General features: G+C 39.7%; 1 long non-coding RNA gene across 1 annotated transcript in view; it reads right to left on the bottom strand.

The window, feature by feature from the left end:
• LOC122794628 overlaps positions 1 to 27,999 on the bottom strand; it is a 500,686-nt gene that overhangs the window by 371,207 nt on the left and 101,480 nt on the right. The gene's annotated exons all lie outside the window — the stretch shown is intronic.

Below are 27,999 nucleotides of genomic sequence, written 5' to 3' on the forward strand. Positions count from 1 at the left end.
TGAAAGTTACTGTTTGTCATTTTTGCATTTAAGTTACCTGTAACACATTGCATTTAAGTTACCTGGCACTTGCTCACTAAAGCAATTATATAAGCCAGCACTAAAAATTAAAAGCACTACACCCTCACAAACTCCCCTTGAGTACCTTGTTCCCCATTGGCCCTTTTTTTCAATTATAAAGAAATTCCTAATACTATTCTAGCATGTCCAAAGGTCAGTTGTCAATCTCCTCTCTGGTCCAGCTGGTGAATCTGGGAATCTTGAGGCAATGTTACAACTGCATCATGTGCACAGACAACCCTCTCCTCCTCCCAACAAATTCCAACACATGTGAGAGATGCAACCATATAGCCAAACTGCAGGCTAAGCTCTCTCAACTCAGTACTGGCGTAATCAGTCAGGAAGAAAAGGAAACCACACTCACTACAATTCCAGTCTCACATAGACCTACCACGACAGCAAACCAAACAGATAAACACACAAAAACATACTCGGAGGCTCTAAATAAAAATCTGCCTAAGCAGCAGAGACCTCCAAAGCAGACACCCAAGCAACCGCTACCCCAAAACAAAACACATGCAACACATAGCTCACAAAGCCAGTGTGCTGAACAGTCACAGCCATTAAGGCTAAACAACAAACCTGATACACTTGTAATAGGTGACTATCGTCAGGCACACTGACGTCCCGCTCAACAGGCTGAACAAGGAGAAGGTCACGGTGAGCTGCCTGTCAGGCGCTAGGATCCGCCACATAACACAAGCACTGAGGTCACTCCAAGGCAAGTACAGATATGACTCGGTCATTGTCCATACTGGTGTGAATGACCTGAGACGTACCTCCCTAGACTACATGAAAAGAGACATAGAGGAGCTCTCTGAGCATGTAGCCCAGGTCGGTATGACCCTGACCTTGAGTAGCATCTTACCCTCACCAAGAATGATGCCACAATATGAAGACAAGATGATCAATTTCAACAATTGGCTTAAGTATTGGTGTCATTCAAAGGTGATCCAATGCCTGTCAGCCTGGGATGACATGCTCGACAAGCCATGATGCTTCGCTATGGATGGCTTGCACCTATCACCCCTGGGCTTTCGGATATTGGCAAAGGCTCTTGCTACCCCCATAGTGCCTTTTTTAGGCAAGGCTCAAAAGACAAACCCACCTCCATAGGTATCACAAGGGATAAGAAACAAAGAGTAATGCTACTCAACACCAGAAGTCTAAACCTCAAGATGCACGCACTCAAAACTCTCCTTAGCATGGAGAACATCGATATCTGTGCAGTAACAGAAACCTGGTTCAAGGCTCCCGAGAGCACCCCAGCACTACCAGGTTATACCTCATACCATGCTTTTCGGCCCCAAAATTTGGACCGAACCACAAAAGGAGGGGGAGTATCAATATTCGTCAAAGATACCCACACCTCCAGGTTGGTGGCACAGCACAAAGCATCAGAGACTATCCATGTGCAACGAACAGTGGGTAAAACTGCCTTCCAGTTTGTAGCCTGCTACAGACCACCCTCCCAAACCCAGGAACTCCACTCGGCCTTCCTGAGAACACTGGAAAATATGAAGGTCTCTCCAAACACCATTATATTGGGTGACTTCAACTACCCAAACATAGATTGGGAGCATCACTCTAGCTCCAACACCCTAGCCCAAAGTTTCCTAGAATTTATACACTCAAATGCTATGGAACAACTTGTTACCACTCCCACAAGAGGGGAAAACATACTGGACCTGATCATCACCAACATGGGGACTCTATGCTCCAGACCAGAAGTGTATCCCTCACTAGTAAGATCAGACCATAAACTAATCTCACTGGATATTCACATCCAGACCCCACCCCCTGCCCAGAAAACCACAGTGAAAAACTTCTCTAAAGCAAATTTCACACTCCTCAAAACCGAGGTGGAATCCTTCAAAGCCCCCGGGCCTGTGGAAAATACGGCCCAGACCGCAGAATCCTTTATAAACGCATTCTATGAACACCTTCAGGAATGCATGGATCATGCAATCCCAAATAAAACCAAGACCCAATCCTCCAAAGGCAGATGTCCTGTCTGGTAGACCCCAGCCATAAACAAACTATACAATAGAAGGAGGAAGCTACTACATGATAGAGCAAAATCCCAAAAAGGGAAGGCATCTCTGATCAGTATTATCAAAAAACTACAGGCACTCATAAAAATATCTAAGGCCAGCTTCGAGAGAAAAATTGCGCAGGACACTAAGGATAATCACAAGGCTTTCTTTAGTTATGTCAGGAACCTGGGTGGGAATTCCCAGATATGCTCAGAATTAGTCCAAAATGACAAAAAATACACCGAACCCACAGACATTGCCAACATCCTAGCTGACAGGTTCAGTGCAAACTTCTCCCACCCCTCCCCACTAAAAGGGCAAATATCTATCCCAGCAGAGTGCTGCCCCCCTGACATCTCAGATGCTCAGGTAAGAGCCGCCCTCTCCAAAGCAAAAAACACAGCATCAATGGGACCAGACGGTGTCCCGGGCTGCGTCCTACATGAACTCCAAGAAGAGCTAAACCCAAACATAAAACTACTGTTCAATCTCAGCCTTACTACAGGATATGTACCCAAAGAGTGGCGTACAGCAACAGTGGTCCCTCTCCGCAAAGGTAGTGCCTCAACAGATTCTGGAAACTATCGCCCCATAAGCCTGACTAGCTTGGTCTGCAAAGCTATGGAAAGGATCATCATGGACCTTATAAAGATATTGGGGACCTACAGACACTGGATCCTACCCAGTTCGGCATTGTTAAGGGCAGATCCTGCCTCTTAAACTTGGTTGATTTCTTTGAAACAGTCAAAAAGGCCATTGACGAGGGGAAGGTGGTCCACATAGCCTACCTGGACCTCGCAAAAGCCTTCGATACAATACCCCACTCGGGCATTATAGATAAGCTCACCAGCTTAAATATAAACCCCTATGTAACTAGATGGGTTGCAAACTGGCTCAAGGACAGAACCCACATGGTTAGAATTGCTGGAGCCATGTCAGTCTCCAAACCAGTTACAAGTGGCATCCCACAAGGCTCAGTCCTGGGACCTCTCTTGTTCGGTATATATTTCTCAGAGGTACAGGCCAACACAAAAGGACTGTGGCTGATCAAGTTCGCAGATGACTGCAAACTGGACACCATAATCAACTCTCCAGCCGACACAAGCATCCTCCAAAAGGGCCTCATAGAAACAGACAGCTGGTGCCAGAGCCATGACCTCAAGCTAAACGCCAAAAAGTGCATAGTCATTCCCTTTGGCAAAAATAAAGTGCCCAAAAATTACCACATAAGTGGTAATCCATTAAGTACGGAAGAAGTAATTAGGGACCTGGGGACCCAAGTTGATAGCAATCTCTCATTTGACAACCACGTTACCAAAGTGGTTAGAAAAACATTTTATACAGCCCACCTAATCATGAAGGGATTCACATCTAGATCAGGGGAGGTCATCGTGCCTCTTTACTCATCCCTCATCAGGCCCATAATTGAGTACAATGCCCCTTTTGGGATGTACCTTACCAGGCACCTGCAGCAACTGGAAAGACCCCAAAAGTACCTCACCAAGAGGATCAAAGGGCTCAAACAGATGCTATATGCTGCCCGGTTAAAGAAACTCCAGCTCTACTCAGTGGCATACCGCCTGCTCAGAGGCGATCTGTGCCTGACGTATAAAGCCATGTTCAACCCGGACTTAATGGACATGCTGCACCTCAGAAAATCCAAATTCCATCGAGCTACGTGCTCGAGAGACTTGAACCTCAGCACTGAAATAAATAGGACATGCTGGAGGGATAGATTCATAACCCAGAGGCTCCCTTCACTCTGGAATAAAATCCCAGTCCAGGTTAGGCAGAGTCCCTCATTGACTCTCTTCAAGAGAAATCTTGATGAGTGGATGGGGGATCGTAGGTTTACCCTGGGTATCACTTCTGTGTCACTGTTAGACAGAGGCACAGTATACTAACCTCAAAAAAGGGCATAGCAAAATTCATTTAAAATGGGTGGTGAAAGCCAAACACACTCTGGCTAGGCTTATAAATGCCATAGGGCAGATAGCCTAGTATGAACCTATGAACCTATGAACAGTCTAGTGTCATGAAATTTCAGATCTTTCAAGTAGTTTGAGAATTGGTGCAGCAGAAATTGACACTGGGGCCATCTGTGGCAGGTTTTCTGCCCTGGATAGTTTTGGTCTGTCAATACACAATTTTACTTTTCACCTGCAGCAGAATTTGAGACTGCAGTTAAGTTTTAGCAACTTATCTTATAGACATAATTGTATGAGAGGTGGTTAAACTGTAAGTAAATAGAGAAATTGAATGAGAATGGTGTCTAATTATTGAAATAACAAAAAATATATTCCATATTGAATGAGTGTGGGTTTTAATCATAAAGTGTTTGTCTTTTTGGCTTTTCCCAGTTAGGGGTCACCACAGCGGAACTCCAGTCCGCTAATGATTGGCAGTCGATTTTTTATGGTGCCAAGTTGCCAGCCCGACGCCCAACCTTCAGCGAAGGCACGCCCATTCATGTATGTCTTTCGGAGGCAACTCAACCGTGGGGAGAACAGGAAGACTCCGCACAGAAGGCACTCCAATCGGGAATTGAACAGGAGAACCTCTTGCTGTGAGGCAACAACGCCACCGCTGTACGGCAAAAGTATCCCTGTAATATGAGAATATCCTGTATGTCAGTAGATTTTAATGAAAAAGAAAAATAATTAAGGAACAGAGAATTTTTCATTACTGATGTAAGAGCTGATATATAATTAAAGTCACATATCTATCCACTTTGATATAAGACTGGGGCATATTATTGTATTTGGAGAAAAAAATGGGTGCCAATGTAGGTGTATTGAATGAGCCAGGGTTTGGACTCCAGCCAGGCATATGTTTAATAAATATGATCAAGACATCTGTAATTACTTGGTAAAATGGTCAGAGCTTAATAAAACTGATAGTGCACTGCAGTTCCCCAGAGGGAGGAACTTCTGAGAAAAATATTTTACAAAATCTTAAAAAGAAATTGAAACAGAATGTAAACAAAGTACCTGCCTCTTGGTGAGCAGCTTTTAATGACTGGCAAGAAGAACTGATAAATAAGGAAAAGGAATTTACAGTTAGAAGTCTACAATATTTCAGCTAGACTAAAAACAGAGCTGCAGACAGCTAATAGAACAGTAAATACCTTACAAAATGCACAGAAGGAAAATCTCATACTTAGGGTCTATACCCTTTGCAACAGTTGCAAAAATTAAAAGTTAATCAACCAGATTTCTTCTGATTCCTTCAGCCCCCGCACCTCTACCATATGACCATTTTGTTTCTCTTTCTCTTTCTCTGAGAGGGGTAGGTGGAAGTACAAGCTGCTGAGGCCCCTTCTACCTCTCCGGATGCATCCTAAGTTACTTCCAGTAGTTCCACCAATCCCCATGGAGCAGTCTATAATGCTGGGATAACCTCCTACAATGCCACATTCTTATTAAATGTTAAAAATATCCAGCAGAGGTAAACAGTTATATCAGAAGCATAAACATGTAGCTAATACAAAATATATAGGAAAATTAAAATAATTCAACAATAAAAATGCCCTACTGAAAAACAAATGTGCTGAAAAGAATCAGATAGTTACATGCTTTCAAATAGCTACTTACAGAGAAGAATATCAGTGGAATTCACCTTCTAAGCAAGGTACAGAGGAAGCATCATATTCTGATTGTTTTAAAGAAACTGAAACTTCTACTTAATTAAGCCTTAGTATTCAGTTTCACCCTTTAAATGTAAAAAAAAAAAAAAAAGATTTCAAATACATATAAAAATATCATGGCACTTAAAACAAATAAGGAACTTATCTTTTCCAATTCCTGGCTAAAACGGAATACTTCCATTACCCTAAATCAGATTTCTAAAGCCATAAGAATTAATTCCAGGTTTATACCCCTCAAAAAACTTAAATTTACTCAGCTCATGATAATGAATAACGCGTACCTTACTCCCGACATACTTAATAAAATATATCCTAACTATTCCCCTCATTGTCAATTTTGTCCAAATCAAATAGATGATATATTATATGCTTTCTGGAGTTGCAAATGCACATATAGGTTATGGTGTGCCTTGAGAGTTCTATTAGAGAAAATTGGCTACGAAAAATCTACTCTCTCTTGGGAATTCACTATTTTCCATATCCCACCTCCAGAGTTACCTGAGAGGAAATACAGAGTTTTGATATCTATATTTATGTTAATTAAATACTATATTTCCTTGAACTGGAAAAATAGGCAAAATCTATCCTGGGAAGGGTTCAAGATTGTAGCCATTAAGCACCTCAAAGCACATAAATACTTATTCCATAATATGAATCACAAACCATTTCTTAACGAATTTTGGAGAATACTTTTTGAACTTTTTTCAGCTTGATTACATACTTCATTTAGATTTCACCTAATACTTGATTGTATTCCTTTTGCGTCACATAGTTGGGCAAAGTATAATTGTACATAGTTGTTTTGTAAGGTTTTGTGTATTGTTAGTTGTGTATATACTGTTTCTGTTTGTTGTCTGTCGTTTTTATTTTTGATGAATAAATCAATAAAGAGAATTTAAAAAAAAAAAGATTCATCCTTTAAAAGAAGAATTCAATCCTGCAGCTGCTTGGGACAACAATGCTGAAACTACCAACAGGGTAGTACACCCATGGACTGCAGCAGATTTTCAAACCTCTGTAGATTCTCTTCACTGGGTTGATTTATTTTATTTATTGACATTTGTTAACTGGGTTGGTCCAGCTGGGCCAAAGGCCCATTTTCAGTGGAGACCCAAGGAGAAAAGCTCCAGTTACATTCAGTTTACAGTAAATACAATAAAATAAACTAAAGGTACACACATTTATATTATAATATAGATGTGAAAAGGACAACAGATTTAAGAAAAGAATATAAGCAATAATATGCAAGCATAAAACAATTATACAAGTAGCAGTTTTACAAAAATATATATTAACATGTGATTTCAAAAATGTTCAGTGATATACATAGGGTAACTTGATAAGCTACTATGTACTTTCTAGGTACTAGAATTGAAAGACAACAGCTGGCTGTGGGGGGTCAGGTTTGGTTATGGCAGGGACAACTTTTAGTATTCAGTAGATGAAGTTTGAGTTCCTTTTTAAAGTGGGATGGGTGTATAATGGAATGTATGTCAAGGGGAAGTTTGTTCCAGGCTTGGGCTACACAGCATTTGTAAAGAAGTTTCCCCACATTTTTCTTTGGATGGTCGACAACCAGCAGTTGCTGGTTAGAGGTGCAGAGGGTCCGGGATGGGGAATAGGTGGAGACAAATGATGAGAGAGGTGGACAGGAAGATGGTCTGCAAAGAACAGAGTATATAATTTGAAACTGTGATAGTAGTAGTAGTCGTGGGAATTCAGGCCATTGTAGAGAGTTTAGGGCAAGGCAGTGGTGAGAGTGGTAAGAAGAGTTAGTAATGAAGCTAGCAATTTTGTGATGTTTGTTGAAGTTTGTTCAATGTTGTGGCTTGAATATCGGTTAGAACTGGGGCAGCATAAAGAAGTGAAGGGAGGAGGAATGCCTGTGCCAGGGAGAGTCTAGAATTAGAAGTTAGGACTTTTTTGTTGTGATATAGAAAACCTAGTTTCTGGTGTATTTTTTTATACATTGGAGTAAGTGTAGGTTGAATTTGAGTTTGTCATCTATGATGACACCTAGGAGTTTTGTGTGAGGTTCAGGTTTAATGACTGTGTTGTTGGAGGATGTGATAGCAAAAGTGGATTTATGGTAGGACAGAGAACGAGGGAGAAATAGCAAGAGTTTGGTCTTTTGGGGGTTAAGGATCAGTAGATTATCAGATAACCACTTTTCAATGGCTAGAAAGGATTGTTTGGTAAGGGTATGGAGTTCACAGATATTGCTGGGGATGGATATGAGTATTGAGTCATCTGCGTATTGGATGAGGGATGATTGTTTACAGGAAGTATACAGTTCATTTGTGAAAATGTTAAACAGTAGGGGACCCAAGATGGAGCCTTGTGTAACTCCTGTTGGAACTAAAATAAAGGGAGAGCAGGATGAAATCCATCTGACAGATTGCTGTCTACTAGAGAGGTAGCTGGAGAACCAGGCAAGGGAGGTAGTACATAGGTTGAGGTTTGCAAGTTTAGTTAGCAGGATGAAGTGAGAGACGGTGTCAAAAGCTTTGGAAAGGTCAAGGAAGAGACATGATATGAGTTGATTTGTTTTCCTGAGCTTTGGCTATGGTATGAGTGAAAGATAGGAGGGCTGTAGATGTGCTATGGTTAAGCCGGAAACCATGTTGTGTGGGAGTGAGAAGGTTATGCTGTAGGATGTAGCTAAGAAGCTGTGAGTGAATGCATTTCTTGAGTATCTTAGAGAGGGGGGATAGGATGGCAATTGGACGATAGTTAGAAGGGTCAGTTGAGTTGCCTCCTTTATGGAGGGGGATAGTGAAGAAGGATTTCCAAATGGAAGGAACTGTAGCTTCTTGGATAGATCTGTTGATAAGAATGGATATGGGATAAACTATAGATTCAGCAGCAAATTGAGGAAGGTAGGAGGGAGATTGTCAGTAGGAGGAGAGCAGGGTTTAAGTTTCAGAAGTGATTTAATGTATGAAGTGGACACAGGCTGAAAGGAGAAGAGATGGATGTGAGGACTGGGTAGGGTTGCTGGAGTTGGTGTTAGAGTTGGAGGGTGTGAGATTTTGGATTGTGTCAAAGTGTTTGTTGAGGAGTGGTTTCCTGAGATTTATTAGGGTAAGGCGAGGGGTTAGAGGGGCAATCAGGGGAGAGATTTTAAGAACAGCCTGAAACTTATGGGGGTTGGATTTGTTATCAAGTTGAGCAGAGTTATAGTAGGACTTTTTGTCCTTATTGATTAGTTTCTTAACCAGATTCTATAGTTCTCTGTATTTATGTAGTAGGGTAAGTTCCTTTATTTTGAACCATGCTTTCCAGGTGCTATCTCTTTTATGCATAAGGGATCATGTATCCTTAGAGAGCCAGTGAGCATAGTTTGATTTGATTCTAATTTTTCTGGAGGGAGCAAGGGAGTTCAGGGTATTCAGAAAAATGTTGTTGAACTTGTTGACTGTGTCATTGAGAGGGATTAGTCTAAGGATAGACCAATCAAAACTGGATAGCATGGAGCTGAATAAGGAGCTATTAAAGTTGGAGAGCTTGCAACAGTCTCTGTAAAGGTGGGGTTTGTGTGATTGTGGAGATGATCAATTAAAGAGGTAGGTAGGTTAGTGGGGCTATGGTAGAGGTAGGGGGAGTTAGTGAGAATCCAGTCGATGGTGGAACTGGATGATAAGTTTTTATGGAAGTGGTTGAGGGATGTTATCAATTTATTTATTTTTATTTTATTTTACATTTGTTGACCAGGATAGTCCGACTGGATGCATGTCCATTTTCAGCAGAGGCCCGGGGAGAAAAGCTCCAAGGGTAAGCAGATACAGCATTACATAATACCAGCATTACATATTACAAACAGACTATTTACAGAGATTACATAAGTAAACAAGTTAAACAAGTTCCACAGGTTAGAGTTAATCCTGAGCACGTCAGGATTAAATTAAATTACACAGTAAACTGTTAACAGATTTGTACACATTCTAGAGAGAGTTAGCTTCTAGAGAGTGTTAGCCAGGCTTGATACATTGACATAGCCAGTTAAGTGACAAATGTTGTTTGAGTCTAGTTTTAAATTGACCTAAGGTGGAAAGTAAGGTAATATCAGCTGGAAGAGAGTTCCAGGATCTACTTACAGAATTTGCAAAGAGTGAGTCAACGGCTGTGTTATTAATTTTGCTAGTCTGAATTAGTAGTTTGTTAGAGGATCAAAATGGTCTAGGATTGTTATAGGGGGTGATAATATTTTTAAGTGCAGGCGTATTGCCCAGATTATAGAGGATTTTAAAGGCCATAATCAGTTGGTTATACTGGATTAGGCTGGGTAGTTCAAGCCACCCAAGCTGATTTAGATTGATGCAATGATGTGTCCTAAAAGGCAGCCCAGTGGCAAACCTGGCAATGTGGTTGTAGCAAATTGAGAGTTTGTTAAGGACACTCTTGTTTAAGTTTGAGAGTAGAGGGGATGCATACAGAAGGGTTGAAAGAATGTGAGAGCGAGCAATGGCAGTTTTAGCTGGAGGGGTTAGGAAGGCTTTTATTCTGTAAAGTGACCCTAGTTTTTTATTGATGGTTTTGATAGTTTGGTTAACATGTAGGTTGAATTTTAGATTATTGTCTATGATGACACCTAATAGTTTAGTAGAGGGGTCAGGGGAGATTATTGTGCCATCATTTGAATTTATGGTAAAGGTGAAAGTGGTAGACCTATGTGTTGGTGAAAATAACAGCATTTTAGTTTTTTTGGGATTTAGGATCAGACGATGTTCAGAAAGCCAGTTTTCTATTGTATTAAAGGTGGTCTGGGTAGCTGACCATAACTCTATTGGAGATGTGGCTGAGCAAATCAGAGTAGAGTCATCAGCATATTGGATACAGCTGACTTTTGGGATGACAGTATAAAGGTCGTTAATGAAGATGGAGAACAGCAAGGGCCCTAATATAGAGCCTTGTGGTACTCCAAGGGTGTTAGGTAGAAGGTTAGAGTTTTTGTTCTGCCAGAGGACAGCTTGCTGTCGACCATTCAGGTAGCACTGAAACCAATGAAGGGCTCTAGTATCTAGACAGAATGTTTGCAGGGTGTGGATTAAAAGTTGGTGATCAACCATATCGAATGCCTTGGAAAGATCCAAGAAGAGGGCTGAGGATATATAATTATTGTTGCGATTATGGTTTATGGTGTTAGTAAAGGCTAAGAGGGCTGAAGTAGTGCTGTGATGAGGATGGAAGCCATGCTGAGTGTCTGCCATAAGCTGATTCTGGATTAGGTGGTGCATGAGTTGTCTATGAATACATTTTTCTATAATCTTTGCAAGTGGAGAGAGTATAGCTATTGGCCTATAATTGGGAGAATTCAGTAGAGCTGCCTCCTTTGTAAAGTGGGATTACATAGGATATTTTCCAGATAGTGGGAATTTTAGCTTCTACTATGGTTCGATTGATTAGTATTGAGACGGGGTAAGCAATAGCATCAGCTGATTTTTGTAGGTACTTGGAAGGGAGTTGATCAGCAGAAAGTGTAGTGGGTTTTAATTTTTTGATCAAGGTGCGGATAAGTGAAGCGGTGACTGGTTGGAAGCTAAATGCGAGTAGGTTTCTAGGGGTGCTACTTTCAGGACCATGGGAGCTAGGAGGTAGTTGGCTAGTTAGGGCTTGAATTGCCTCAGTAAAGAATCAGTTAAAACTGTCAGAAACATCTTCAGGGGTTTTATCAATAGTAGCAGCAAGGATTGGGGCTGAAGTTTGTCCAGGATGTAGTAGACTATTTAAACCTGCCCAAAACTTCTGAGGGTTATTTAGATTTACTGTCTGCAAATTACAGTAGTATTGTTTTTTGTCTTGTAAAATTGATTTTTTGGTTTTGTTCCTGGATTGCCTGTATTTAATGTGATCTTGGGGGTCTTTAGAAGAATGCCATAAAGCCCATGCTTTGTTTCTAAGGGTAATTTTGAGTTTAGACTCTTTAGAAAGCCATGGTGCAGTTTTTGCCTTGGTTCTCTTTGAACAAACAGGTGCATGCAAATCAAGGATCTCAAGGAATTTGTTGTTAAAGTATGCTACTGCTTCCTCTAAGGGGAGGTGTTTTAGAATAGACCAATTACATGAGTTTAGTTCTTGTTGGAATTTGGCAGGGTCAAAGTTTTTATTGTTTCCAACCTTCCTGAGTAAGGGTTGTTGGGAATTAATGGCTTTGTGCTTAATTACATATGTGAGAAGGTGATCACTTAGGCCAATTGATGGAAACTATGTAGGTTAATACTGAATTGTAGAGAGTCAGTTATAAGTTTGGACCAGTCTATATTGACATCACCAAGGATGAAGGTTTCATAGTCAAAGTTGTGGCTAAACCAAGATGGGATATTTTCTAGGGTGGGTATATTATTTCCAGGGGGGATATAGATGGAAGTGACAGCAAATTTCTTCTGTGAGTTCTAGCATATTCATTCAAATTTCCCAAAGTATTGGAAGGACGTGTGCACTGAGTGAAGATTTAAAAGCAGTTATGAAAACTTCAAAGCTCCCCTACATTTTTAGGAAAATATGGGAAAAGTTCATCACAGGTGATAATATTCCAAAACATACAGATGACAGGTTTCTTATGCCAGAGAAATTTTTTGAAGGCCACCATTTCAGCATGCCCCCCAATACCTAACAGAACCCACAGAAGGAGCAGCAGTCAGTGGATTGCCAGTGTTTTTTGCAGAAGGCTTGCTACCACCAATTCAAAAAGTTTGCTTAAATTGGGATTCCAAGATGGTGGTTGTCTAGTGTGCACCCTCTGCACAGAGCTCCTTACCTCAGTTTCAGCTTTCCTAGGATAACTCCATTCTTAAGCACCAGTATCGTTTTCTAAAGGAGAGGACAACACATCTTATCTTCAACCTACTAGATCAGTGATTTTATTAATATTACTTGGACTAAAAACTTAAAATAATCCCAAAACTTGGATAAGTGCTCCAGCCACATGTATCCAAAGGCCTGAATTAACTTTCTGCCCATCCAGTTTACTAAGATCGAACTAAACATGGCAAAGGAACCTGATTGTATGGAGACACAGATTACCAAAGCCAAACTTTCATTGGTTTTCTCACCAGAAAAAGAGGTAGGCTCTAAAAGACAAAGAATAAACAAACAACCAACAGATACCAGTAAAAACAGTGCTAAACCTAAAGTTGAAACCAACTTCCACATGGACGAACTCAAAGAGGCGCTCCAACCTATCCAACTTGCCATACAAGGTTTCTCAGATCAACTGGCCAAATTTGGAAGCATTATAAACCAGATCATTCATAGAGTGGATATTCTCGAACAAAAAACTCATTCAAATGATTTCTTTATCAAAAACTTAACTGATGAGCTTTCTGCCAAAACCTCCTCCATTACGGAACTTCAGTGAGGCACGAAGCCGGCGCAACAATGTGCTAATCAGGGGGTCTCCCTGAGTCCTATGATAATTAGGCCTTATTAAAAATATCTAAACAAATATTTGAACAGCTCCTATGCTCAGATGGATGCACCTCTGATATAATAGTGGAGAGAGCACATCGCGTGGCATACAAAAAACAGGATTCTACTACACCGCGTCAAGTATATACAAAACTTTAAAATTTCAAGATACCCAAAGAATTCTTATAACTGCCAAGAAATATAAATCCTTTACTTGGAATAACCATAAGCTGTCTTTTTCACAAGACTTACCTCTTTCTATTAAAGCTGATAGATAGAAGCTTGCTCCGTTCTGCACAGATCTTATTAAAAGGGATATCAAGTTTCAAATGAGATATCCAAGCATACTCATATTTGTCTACAATGGGACAAGATTTACAGCTAACACTTTAATTGAGGCAAAAGAAGCTTTTCTCACAGCTTTCAACAGTGTTCCTGCATCTTAGAAAGCTTTTAATATCGATTAAAGCTATCCATCCCATTCCTTAATACCGGATAACTACAGTTGCCTTTCCGGTAATTGAACTTGCATCTATACCTTCTGTGTAGTCCTATTTTTTTCAATTTTTGCTCTGCCCACTCAAGCTTCTTGCTCTAGTCCAGCTGGGAACCATTCAGGCGATTTACTAATACCTAGTGGGTCACTTCTGCTTACCGGTTTCCAGTTGTCCGCACAGAGAATCTTCCTTCCTGCTCAAAATGTCACAACAGCTTCCCTGGACATATTCATTTAGCGGCTCTTAGCCTTATTGACAATCTTCGATCAAAATTGCACAGCCACAAGCTGCTCGACCTAGTATCACACTCCAAAGTTTTGTTACTTTTAGGAAACTCACTTGAATTATAACTGCATGCAAATGAAAATTAAATGTTTGGATTGTTCAGAGCTAAGCATAAGTGATATGTAATAACGATGCCCCTGCAAGTTCACAGCGCAGTGTAAGTTCAACAAGTTCCGGTATCACTTTAACAGAAATGAGAAGAAGAATATTACTAGTGTTGTAATTAAAATACATAGCCCGGCTTTCAAACGGTTTTGGCAGGCAAAGCAGGAACAAGCTTAATCTTATCATGCGTACAGTAAAATAACTCTGATGCCACCTTCTAATGTATCATTACTTATCTGGCACACAATTACAACAATTCATACGTTTCCAGATATGATAAGATAGAGTAAGGATATCCAAAGCTCAGATATGCTTGGAAATCATAAGCATGCATTTATGTTAAAGTCACTACACTTATAAACTTTATCGCAGTCTTAATTTCTGACGGCTGTTTCCTTTTGCTAAATCAGCAGTAAAAACAGTAGTCACAGTTTAGCTCCCCTTTCCTTAGAAATAGCTTCATAATATGTCAGACAATGGTTAATGAACCACACATCGTGGATAAGCCAGTATCGGCAGCATAGCTTTTATAAAATGTCTGAGTCAGATAAGGGAAATAGCGATCACCTTCAAGTTAGTATTGTCTGTTACCTTTTGTATGCTTATTCTCCAAAATAATCACGGTTAGCAGCAGACACGCATTAAATTAGTAACATACTCTGAACTGGCTTGTTTATAGTAACAGTGCCAGTCACAGCTCACTTTTCATTCATGAGACGGCAGTTTCTGATGAAACATCAGTTTGGGTGTTGCTATCATTGCTTTGCCTGGAACACATTAAAATGGAATGTCAGATTCATTATCTATGGTTTACGAGCAGAAGTGTTATTGTTTATTTAAGAAGCATTATTGTTTTTTATGCCATCTATGTGGTACTAAATGCCTTGGTGATTATATTGATACTACAAGATCTCTGATTGCAAGACAAGCTAGTTTATCCAATGTTACTACTGGTTGTTCTATACCAGAAATGCTGCTAGAATCCAGGAGTCCTTGTTGGTATTAACGGGACTTTTACTATACATCAGAAAGGGATTCAAGCAGATGCATCTTGTGCCTACTACGGTTAATTATCTTTATACGCAAATCAATCTTTTTGTCTTACATGGCGCAAATTCCTTTTAATAAATCTTCGTCTAATTAAATGAACACCAATTAAATGAATCTGATTTTAGTTGGCTTATAATCTGTATACAACACTTGTTATATATTTGTTCATTTATTGGTGTGCCGCCATTGCTGTGTATTGAATCCAGACATCTTACTATCTTGTTATGGTTTTTAGATTTAGAAGTGCATTGCCCTTATGGCTGTTGTAATAACTATTACATATTTTGCAAAACGTTCTTAGCTTATCTCAATGTTAGCACAAATAACCATATATTGCACAATTTGTCTACTAAACAGGATGGAATATCCACCTTCTTGCGACTCATACTGTAATGTCTCACTTGCATGTCTTGCTTCTATGATATTCAAGTAAACTATTACCTTCCTTTAGCTTTAGTATTTTCCTTCCCTCTTTTTCATCTTTATCTACCATTATAATGTTAAACTACTTTAGTAATCCTTCCAGCCTTGTTCGTGTATTATTCTATATATAAATCTGCAAAGTAGTCATATTTTATTCTTTTATTTTGCTATAATTTCTAGTTGTTTAACCTTGGTTATGACTATATTAGTCCTTCTTTACTTACTGACTTGTGTATGTCATTGTCCTATTTCTCCTTTTCTTTCCACATTAAATATAACCTTTCCTTAATTACTCCCATCTTACATATCCTACTTATTTCTTAGGTTGCTCTTAGTTGCATGGTTATAGGGTTCTAGAATGATCAGTTTTTGGATGAATATATTGTTGTACATATGTATAGTATTGTTGTTAATGTTGTTTGGTTATCTTAAATCACTATTAGGGTTTTTTCCTTATACTATGCTATTATTACCAGTTAAAAAATTATGTCATGTTTTCAAAACATATAGCATTTCTTCACATAGGGGGTCTGGATGGGTAGGCACCGGGTTGTATGTGAAGGAATGCTATATTATATCTATCAGTGTTTTTACATTTTCTCTGGTTGGAAGTATTAAGTGGATCTCCATAACCCTACTACGCCCTCCTTTACATATATGTTTTTGATGCCATATCTGTTGAAATTGATGTACCAAAGCCAAAGCATATTAATCTATAAAACTATTCACACATGGCATGGTCCATAGATTCGTGGAATATTAGAGGCTTACAAAATAAAGCTAAGAAGTTTCTCCTACTGCATTTGATGTTCAAATCACAAGCTAACATATGTTTCTTGCAGGAAACACATATGCTTAAGGAAGATTGGATGTAAGAAACAAAAAAGAAATGGATAAAATCTATTATAGCTGCGGGAGATAGTACTAACTCAAAGGGGGTTGCCATCATAATTAAAAAAGATTTCCAGGGGGTAATAAACGAGATGAACTCAGACATAAATGGTAGATGGTGTTACTTCACATCCACAATTCCAAACGCCATTAAACCAGTCCTTTTTTTAAATGTGTATGGGCCTTGTTCACAACAAATCTTCATAATGGAGATTTACAACATTCTTTGCACATTTCAAAATTACCAATTTGCACTCGGCGGTGATTGGAATGTGGTTTTAAATCCTGTTTTAGATCGTACAAGCAAATCCTTAGTGTATAATTTCCAAGCCTCCTTAGCTCTTGGGGAATTAATGTCTGATTTTAACCTCTTGGATACAATTTCTTTCAGTGAGATTTCAACTAAAGACAACCTATATACATACTATTCTAAATGCTATAACACTTGGTCATGATTGGACTTCTTCCTGATTTCTGAATCCTTAATCCTTGTTAAACTTTAAACTAAAATTCTTTATAGATCCTAGATTTCTATCTGACCATGCAAAAATCTCCCTTAACATTATATTCATTTCAAAGTTGCCTTTAACTTCCTTATACAGTAGTTGGACGTTAAACAATAACTTGTTATATAACAGTGACATAATTCAAGAAACCAATGAGATATTATTAGACTTTGAAACCAATCTTCAGCATTCACATATACCAATAGATATCCAATGGGCAGCTTGTAAAGCCAGATTGAAAGGCTTCCTGATAAGCAAGGCTTCCTTCTACAAAAAGCTTAATAAAAAGAAGGAACTTCGCTTAACCCAAAAACTTTCCACATTAGAAAAGATACAGATATTGAACCCAGATCCTGGATTAGTTAATCTGATAAATGACACCCAAAAAGACCTACTGCAGATGCATCAACAGAATTTCTCTCTGCAAGAACAAAAACGTATTGCAACCTACTCTGTGTGGGTGCAAATTCCATCTAAAACCCTTGCTAGAATAATAATAGTAAACCAATATTCCCCCAGAATTTCGATGTTACAGTATCAGAATAAAATCTATAAATCGGACTCGGAAATATTACAGCTATTTCATACTCTTTACACTGATGTTTATAGCAAAAAGGTGGATAAAACAGTTAATCCTCATATGTAAAATTTTCTGAATTCTATTAATTTCCCTTCCCTGGATGAGAATAAAAAATCTTTGCTGTCGGCTCCGTTAGAGCTTCAAGAGATACAAGAGGGCATTAGCAATCTTAAATTAGGCAAATCACCAGGTCCCGATGGGTTTACCACTAGTTTCTTTAAAGTCTTTAACTCAATAATTTCCCCTATACTTTTAAAGGTATTCAACTTCATTATAAAAAATGGGATTTCGGACTTACATTGGAATACCTCGAAAACTATCCTGATTTTAAAAAATAAGCAAGATAAAACAGATCCTCATAACTACAGGCCTATTTCATTAATAAATGTTGACATAAAGATCTTATCTGGCATTCTGGCCAACAGACTTAAAAACATCATGCCCTTTATAATCTCTTCTGATCAGGCAGGTTTTATGAGCCATAGACACACCTGGGATAATACCCTTACCCTGGATTCTTTGATGCAATTTACAAAAAAATACAGAAATCCGATTTATGCCTTAACATTAGATGCATCAAAGGCTTTTGACAGGGTAAGTTGGGATTTTCTCTTTCTAACATTAACTCACTTTAGTATACCCAAAGTTTTTTCTGATATGATTAAGGTACTTTATGAAAACACTTCCACTTACTTATATGTAAATAAAAACATATCTAACCCAATTAAGATTACAAATGGTACCAGACAAGGGTGCCCTCTATCTCCTTTTCTTTTTAATATCTTCATTGAACCCCTTTTTCTATATTTAGCTCAGAATACTCATCACTCGATCCCTAAAATTCTACACACTAACATACTTTTTTCTGTTTTTGCTGATGACCTTAATTTATACTTTTAAAATCCAAACACAGATTTGGGCAAAATCATGGAAACCTTGACAAATTCTCAAAGGCTTCAGATTATCAGGTTAATCATAAGAAATCACACATCTTTCCTATTAATCCAGTAGACCATAAAACCAATTACTTTACTGATTCACCCTTTAAAACAACTTTCATTCTTAACTATCTGGGCATACATTTTGAACACAATCGAGCATCTATGCTTCAGAATAACTTTCTAAAAACATGGTCCAAAATTCTCCAGGATCTTCAAAGATGGAATCTCATGAATTTGTCTCTTCTATCAAAAGCTGCGATAGTAAAAATGAATGTTCTGCCCAGGCTTCTTTACCAATTTAACGCCTCAAACCTTATTATATCGAATACCCTATTTTCCAAGATAAATATAGAACTAGCCAAATTTATTTGGTTTCCTAAGTCAGTAAGGATATGTTATTCTAAACTAACTTACCCTAAGATTAAGGGAGGCCTAAATTTGCCAAACTTTCATCTTTATTATATGATTATTTGTGCAAACAGAATTTTAACTATTTCAAAACTAAACCCGGATACTTATATCTCTTCCCCCTCATGGATGAAAATATGGTACCAACACGTTCTCACTAATAAAATTAATCCTAAAACCCTCCCTTTTCTTCCTTTGCCTATTATTAATAAATATAAATTATCCAATACTCTAAAACATAAAGTTAGAGTATTTCATAACTTGATAAAATTTATCAACTTAGAAGAAACTCTCCCTTTTCTTCAACCTCTCCACCTCAACCCAAATTTTAAAATCAATAACTTGATGATCACTCTCTCGGAATTTCCTCCTATTAAAGATATCACAGCATGGGACATTTTTAAATACAAAGACAAATCCTTGTCCGAATTACGACTGATTCTTAAAGTCAACAATAAGTACACAATTATTTTACGTCAATTAAGAGAACTAATTTCATCAAAATTTACAAATCCTTCGCCAGTCTTCAAGATATTTCCAGATTCTGTGAGGTCATATCCACTATCTCAAGTTCTGAGAAAATGCTTTCCAGATCTTATGACCTCAGACTCCATAATTCGGTCTGCCTCTTCTCTCCTTACTGGGATAACCAAGGTATTCTGTTTAAAAAAGAAAAAAAATTAGCTGCTATAAAACTTACCTTGGAACTATCCCCATTTAAAAAAACTCATATACACGCAATTGATGATCAATAACAACTCTTACTATATGCCCTCTATGCTTAATAAATTTGACTATAAAATCTCCTCCTCTTGTACTTCCTGCTCCTTTCCAAATCTCCTCCTCTTGTACTTCCTGCTCCTTTCCAAAAGCGGACCTATTACATATATTTTGGTTTTGGAAACATATCCACAAACTTTGGTGCTCTTTAAAAGTTCGTTTGGAGAAAATGGGATATCATAAATCCACCCTTTCTTGGGAAATAGCGATTCTTCACATATTTAATATGAAGTTACCCAAGTTAAAACAGCATGTTTTAATTATTCTTTGCTCCCTCACCAAACTATATATTACCAAGAACTGGTTGGATCACACTAAATTGTGCTGGAATGGATTTAAGGAGCTGGCTTTGAAATATATTTCAGCACATAAGTTCATCATAAAAAGGCCTAGGAAAAAAGCTTATTTTAGAACAATCTGGAGTTGTCTATTTGACTTCATTCTATGTGATTAATTCATTTCTTTCTTCTTGGTTTATAACTGGACATATGGCATCTACCCCACTTTATGATGTATTTGGGGATCCACTGTCATCTCTTATAACTCCAATTAGTTCGTTCAACCCTCCTCTCTACATGATAGCATTTTAGTTTTTAGTTTGTAAATATTGTATATAATTAGTGTGGGTTTTATTGTCATGCTTTTACTTTGTTTGTTCATTCACCCATTTATTCAAGGTTTTTATTCATAAACTGTGTAATTGTTCTCAATTTTTCCTCCTCTTTGTATTGTTGTAATATTATGTTATAAACAAAATAAAGTTATTTGAGAGAAAAAAAAATTTGCTTAAATTGGCCAAATTTAGTCATTCATGAAATTGTTAATCAAATACAATATGTGGCAGACAAAGTTAGAGAAGAAAAGGAACAAAAGAAATTAGATGTTTAAATCCAACATTTCAGTACTGATTCATGAGGATGGGAAATGGGGAGCAGAAATCACAGAGGAATATGTAGATTTAGATTATTTTCATCACAAGCTCCAGGACAATATCAACAATACATTTACCCTCCTACAACACTGCGAGCCCCACAGTGCCTAACTCAGTGTTTTAATTGTACACCGGCTGTGTTAACCTTTTTCATAGGTTAATATGTCTTTTCAACAAAGACATTCACCAACAGCCCAAATGCCAGAGCAAGCAGAAAAACACCCTCCACCTTGGAGTAGTGCTTGGCAGCCACCAGCCTGGCAACAAGACCATTAGGATAGCCATGAACTGGAACTGCAGCTATTTCTCTTGGTTCCAATTATCAAGATGGTCCCTTCGTTAATATTACAGTGTGTGACTCTTCTCCTCCCTTTCTTGTTAATACAGTAGTAACAAGATCTGTGATTACATCAACAAATGCTAAAAAATCTCCTACAACCTAACAAAGCAGTTTTGTGAGAAGGAGTGTACAGAGCTCCACTGGATTGTCCTGAAATAACGCCTACTGCTATTCAGCTTGGTCCACTAAAATAACAACATTGCTTTATTACAGGAAACAATGCCTTGTTAAATCTTTTAGGCAGAGATTTATTATAACCATGATGCACTGCTTATTGTACTCCAGAGCTTTCCTTGTTTTTCTAACTGAACCTCTTCCTTTAGGTCTGTATTGAACTGAATTTGTGAAGATGAAGGTACTTTTTGCTTTACTGACATCAGAACAGACTACAAATATCAGTGACTTGGAGTAACTGGACACTGTCCCTCCACAGCTCTGGACTACTCATGAAAATGAGGTAGGGCTCACAACAGATGTTGAACTGGTAAAAGGAGTTTTGAAACCTTGTGAGCACCTAACTATGGTAGTTCAGTACCCATTGTCAACTGTAGGATTACTCATGAAAATGAAGTAGGGCATATAAAAGATGTTGAACCTGTAAAAGTAGTTTTGTGAGCACCTACCTATGGTAATTCAATATGCATTTTCAACTGAAGCAGAGAAAGAAGTGAACCTGTAATTTCTGCACTACTCCAACAAGGAATAATTGTTCTTCTGCTTTCTTCTCTATCCCTATACACCCAGATAGTCAGCATTTGTTTGCATTTACATACAGAGGACAGCAGCATACATGGACAAGATTGCTACAAAGAGAAGTAGAGTCACCTACTGTTTTGTCTAGGGAAATGAAAAAAAAAAAACAATCTACTTTAATACCATATGAAGATGGCTTACCTTTAGCCTCTAGTTCTCATTACAGTTCCAAACAAGTTAATATTTTTCTTCTAACCAAATCAGCAACTATGGAAACCACTGGTTCAATACTTGGGGCATCTTATTTTGGAAGGATCTAGACAAATTCTACCCTCACATATTACTGCTATACAAGCTGCACTATGTTCAATAAATATTAAAACAGCTATGGACTTTCTTGGGATTGACAGGTTGCTGCTAACAATGGATTTGCAATTATTCAGAAGTGCTGAAACCATTACTAAAATTATTAAGGAAAGATACTCCACAATCTTTGCCATGACAAGATTATGATGAACAAGCTTTTGTTAAATTGAAAACTTTACTTTGAAACCCACCTGCTCTTGGATTGCCAGATTATTCAAAATGATTTTCATATTTTGGGTGAAAGGAAAAAAAAAAGTTGAATTAGGATTATCAGTACAATGAGGAAATTTTTTTTTAGATATATAGCTCATTTCAGTACAAATCTTGATACAGTAGTGGCAGCTTTCTTCCACTGCCTTAGCAGGTGGCTGTGACCACATGCTTGGCAGAAAAGGCAGCTGCCCTTACTCTCAGGCACAGGACTTGTGTCAGTCCTGCATTCCTTACAAATGCTGCTATAGAAAATGAGAATACAATATTTATCTGTTATACAATTGTCTAAATATGAATCATTTTAACTTAATAACCCTTCCTTACAGACTGTTCGAAATCCATCTCTTTATTCTGCTTCTGTATTTCCTACAGTGGATGGAGAGTCAATGATTGTGTTTTGTAGTTAACTATGTGCTTCCTCCTAGATCTAATCTAAAGGGCATTCAATTACAAAAAACATACTACTTTTTGTTGATGAATCATACATCTAAAGAGAAGAAGGTACACTAGGAGCAGCCTTTTCTGTTGCGCACTCAAAAATAAAATGTTATCCACAGTGGTGGTGCTGCGGTAGCGTTGTCGCCTCTCAGTAAGATGCTGTCCGGTTTGATTCTTAGCTAGAGCGTCTTCTGCGTGGAGACGTACGTGAATGGGCGTACCTTCATTGAAGGTTGTGCTTCAGGGCTGGCAACTCGGCATGTAACAATCATTAGCGGACTGGAGTACCACTGTGGTGACCCCTAACCGGGAAAAGACACAAAGTACAGTTTTGCACCTACCATAAATGTAGATGTCCGATAGGTATGCATCTGCAGTCCTAACAAATGGGTTGTCCTGCATCAGGCAGCCCTTCGGTCGGCCGGATTCCAAAATCTGGGTCTGGCCTCGGCTGATGTCGCATTTCACCCGACGTCATCGCTGCTGGGGTATAAAGGCATCAGCCGACGCCATTTTCCTCAGTGTTTCTTGCCCCAGATGCCAGGTGCCCTCTAGGAAGGCTAAATTTGGATAAATGCAGATAATTCCAAACAATAGAGCAAAATATATATATACATATATATACAAACAAATACACCATAACAGATTCCCCCAGCTAGCTAAAAGTGGGGTAAGTACCCTAGGAATACCACAGAGGGGAAGGAGGGTGGGTAATCCTGACTGCAGAGGCATACCTATCGGACATCTACATTTATGGTAGGTACAAAACTGTACTATGTCCTTCAAGGATGCATCTGCAGTCCTAACAAATGGGTAGAATACCATAGCCAAACTGGGGGAGGAGGCACTAAGATAATGATGGTGTAGTTAAGATCCCTTGCAAAACAGCAGTTGCAAAACCTGCTCGGGATCTGGAGTATAAAGGAAGATTATAATGCTTGGCAAATGTATGCACGGAGCTCCAAATAGCAGCTTCTAAAATGTCTTTGGTAGCCACTCCTCGTAGGAAAGCTGTAGTGGTGGCTGTAGCTCTTGTGGAATGAGGCCTGATATTTTCAGGAGTTGTCTTTCCATGAAAAGAGTAGCAGAATCTAATGCAATTTCCTATCCATTTTGAGATTGTCTGTTTTGAAATTGCTTTTCCTTGCACTCCTGTTGCATATGCTACCAGAAGCTGGTCAGTTTTTCTGCTGGTTTTAGTTCTGTCCAGGTAGTAGCGTAGTTGTCTGTGCACATCCAAGGTGTGTAGTAGTCTTTCCCCCCTGTTCTGTGGGTTGGGGAAGAATGTAGGTAAATGTATAGCTTGGTTCAAGGATACCCTGGAGACCACCTTTGGCATAAAAGTAGGATTGGTTCTCAGAGACACTCTATCCTGATGGAAGATAAGGAAAGGCTGTACTGCCATTAATGCCTGTAACTCAGATACTCTTCTTGCTGAAGTGATTGCTAGCAGGAATGCAGTTTTCCACGATAAGAACTGTAAGTCTGCTGTTGCTGCTAGTTCAAAAGGCAGAAGTGTTAATTTTTCCAGCACAAAGTTGAGATCCCATGCAGGCAGAGGTGGCTTCCTTGGAGGCTTTACGTTTTTGATTCCTCAAAACTGCCTGAGTAGAGGGTGAGAGAAGACAGGAGGATCCATGTTGTACTCTGCTGAAATTGCTGATGCATGAATCTTAATGGAGGAGTAGGACAGGCCATTGTGGAACAGTTCTGCTAAGTATTCCAGGATGTGTGCTATGTTTGCCATTGAGACATTTTCTCCCATTGCTGCACTCCAAATGAGGAATCTTTTCCATTTGGCTGAGTATGTTTTCCTTGTGGCGGGTCTGCGAGCCTCCAGGATAATGTCCTTAACCCTCTGAGATAAATCTGGTTGATTTTGTTTCATGGGATATTCCAAGCAGTTAGCTGCAGTGTCTTCAAGTTTGGATGCAGGGTCTTGTAGTTGTTCTGTGTTAGAAGTAAGGGGCATAGAGGTAGAGGCCATGAGTGTGCCCGAGACATGCTTCTCAGAAGCGGGTACCAATGTTGTCTTGGCCAGTCCGGAGCTATCAGAATTACCTTTGGCTGTTCCTCTCTGATCTTCAGTAGGACTTTGTACATCAAAGGAAGAGGTGGAAATGCATATACTGTCAGGTTTTTCCAGCTGAAGGATAGAGAGTCCACCCTCCAGGCAAGTGGGTGGTATACTCTTGAGCAGAATTTCTTCAATTGGTGGTTGTGTGGGGAGGTGAACAGGCCTATCTCTGGCATTCCCCATTTCTTTGTTATGGTTCTGAAAATATCTGGATGCAGCATCCATTCGTGAGCATCCGTGGTAGTTCTGCTTAAGGTGTCTGCTAGTGAATTTTCTTTCCCTGGTACAAATCTGGCCTGCAGATGAATGTTGAGATTCAGGGCCAAATGCCACAGGTCCATTGCCATCCGGCATAGAGGGTATGAGTGAGTACCTCCCTGTTTGTTGATGTACCACATAACTGTGGTGTTGTCTGTCCTTATCAGCAGGTGTCCTTATTGGAGGAATGGTCTGAATGCCTCGATTGCATGTTTCACTGCCAGCATCTCCTTTAGATTTATGTGAAGATTCAACTGGTCTTGGGACCATAGGCCTTGTAATACACTTGTTTTCCATGTGTGCCCCCCAGCCTAGGTCTGAGGCGTCCGTGGTGATTGTCTGGCTTGGATGTGGTTTGTGGAAAGGCAATCCTCTGTTTATCTGACAGGCCTGAGCCCACCACAGGAATTCTTTCTTCAGGCATGGAATAATTGGTATCTGGGCTTCTAGACTGTGCTGTGTTGAGACCATACATTCCTTAGGTACCATTGTAACTTTCTCATATGCAGCCTGGCATGCGGAATCAATATTATGCAGGATGCCATGTAACCCAGGGCTTGCAGGATTTTCCTTGCCGTAAGCTGAGTTTGTGTTGTTAGTGCCATGAAATAGACTGGTAGTTGCTTTTGTTTTTCTTCTGTGAGAAAAGCCATCTGAGTTGTTGTATCCAGTTCTGCACCCAGAAATGTTATCCTTTGGGATGGTACTAGCCTTGACTTTTGAATGTTGACTGTGTACCCCAAGGCTTGCAACAGGTGTATGACATTGGCCAAATCCTTTATTAATTTTGTCTTGCTGTCCGCTTGTATTAGGCAGTCGTCCAGGTATGGGTAAATTTGAATTCCCTGAAGCCTGCAATGAGCAATTACTGATGCCAGGCATTTTGTGAATACTCTGGGCGCAGTAGATAAGCCAAAGGGTAATGCTGAGAATTGATAATGCTCTGATCCTGCAAGAAATCTGAGGTGTCTTCTGCAATCTGGTTGTATAGGGACGTGCAGGTATGCCTCCTTGAGATCTGTTTAGTGCTGTACACGTTTTCGTTATCTAGAGTCACCAGCCAATACTCCTTGCCCAGCATGGGAAGAAGTTGCTGGAGGGTCAGCATTTTGAATTTTGGAACAATGAGGTATGTGTTCAGTGCGGACAAGTCGAGAATAGGCCTCCATTGATTTTCTTTTCTTGGTACAAGAAATAGTCTGGAGTAAAATCCTTGGCCTTGCTCCATAGGTGGTACCTTTTCTATTGCTCTCATCTTTAGTAAACTGATGATTTGTTTTAGAGCTTCTGTTTTTTGGCTTGGTGGAAGGTTTGGCATTCCTCTCCTTTTGGTAGAGTGTGGAAGTGAAACCTGTAGCCCTTGTCTATTGTTTGTAAAGTCCATTTGTCTCCTGTAATGCAATGCCAGTTTTCTGAAAATAAAGCTAGCTTTCCGCCCAAGGGTGCTTCTAGTTGTTCCCTGGTAGGCGGAATGAGAGTCAAGTCATTGCGTCTGTCCTGTGGAAGTGGTTGTAGTGGCAGCTGTGGCAGCACTTCTCTGGTTGGCAGGTTGCCATTGACGACCCCTGTAGGCATCTCTTGATTGGTTTCTGCCTCTTGGACGTCTATTTCTGCCTCTGTGCTTTGGATGTGTCTGGAAAGGACCAATTTTTCAAGGGCCAATTCCTGCTAAACCTCGGAGGTTGGACCTGTAAAAAATCCTTGACTGTTTGGAAAGATTTTGCTTTTTCTTCCACTTTCTTTAGAACCTCCTGTGCTGGGGAGCCAAACAAACTGTGATTCTCCATAGGAGCATCTAGGAGTTTTGACTTAACATGGTCTGGTAAGGATTGCTCTTTTAACCAGGCATGCCTTCGAATCACTGCTCCAGTCATAGCTGATCTAAAAGAAGCCTCCAGTCCATCAAAGCCACATTTTAAAAAATGATTACTGACCTGCTGAGAGTTATGTACCAATTCCTGAAGGGACTTACGGTCTATAGGTTCAGGAGAGGACAGTTTTTTATTTGGCTGGTCTAATAAAAATTTCTGGTACTGTATCATGTGAAATTGACAGTTTAAGGCCCTGGCAGAAAGAGTAGCAGATGTATAAACTTTTTTACCCCATCTCTCCAATGCTCTAGATTCCCTTTCAGAGGGAAGAGGGTTTTTGGCAGAGGCAGCTGCAACACCTTTAGGGCCCTGAGAAATGGTTTCTGGGTCTGCAACATGAGCCATATACAAGTGGTGGTGAGAGTCCGGGACCCTGTAATATCTGTCAGGCTTTGCAGGGGCCGGAGGAAGAGAATCAGGGGCAGTACTGGCATCATTATATGCATCATCAACAACAGATAGTACAGGAGGAATGGCTAAAGGCCTATGCTGTGGTAAATGTAAAAAAGTCCTTAGCCTTTTCCTTGAATCTGAAAATTCCTGGCCCTGCCATTGGAAGTGTTCCCTCATTGAGTGTAGGGTTTCCCCAAAAGAAAATTCTTCAGGAGGAGAAGCAGAAGGTATGGAGTCTTCTGCATCAGAATCCTCATAAGGTGAATATGGGCCTTCCTGATGGTCAGATAAATCTGAGCCATCCGAGGAATAGTCTGAAGAGAGAGGTTCAGGTGGTTCAGTCCTAGGCCTCTTATCTGCAGGGGGTTGAGAGGCCCTATCTGGGTGAGGTTGGGACCCCCTGATCAAAGAAATAAGGTCCTCAGCAAGGCTGAGTATCTGGGAATTAGAAGTAGGCCTGTGAGAGGGAGCCTTAGTAGGTAAGGCCTTGGAAATGTTGGCTGCTTTAGCCCTGGAAAAGGCCTTGATAGACATAGAAGCAGGGGGGTCTAGCAGCCCCACGTGCAGGAGTACAGATGTCTAAAGGAATAGTGTCTGACAAATCCTGGGTGACTGCTTCTGCAGCAGTAATATCTGAAGCCGACTCAGCCATGGCCTGTGTGGCCTCGGTTATCGGAGGCATGCTTCCAGCCGAAGGAAGAACAGAGAACTCGGTTTCAGCCGAAACCGAGACACTCGCCGTAGGCCTAACCGTGGTTTCAGCCGAAACCGCGGGCGAGTGTCGGTCCTTTTCCTTGCGTTTTT

This window comes from Protopterus annectens, chromosome 2.part1 (assembly GCF_019279795.1).
Source record: "Protopterus annectens isolate FY-2018-M chromosome 2.part1, PAN1.0, whole genome shotgun sequence".
NCBI lineage: Eukaryota > Metazoa > Chordata > Ceratodontiformes > Protopteridae > Protopterus > Protopterus annectens.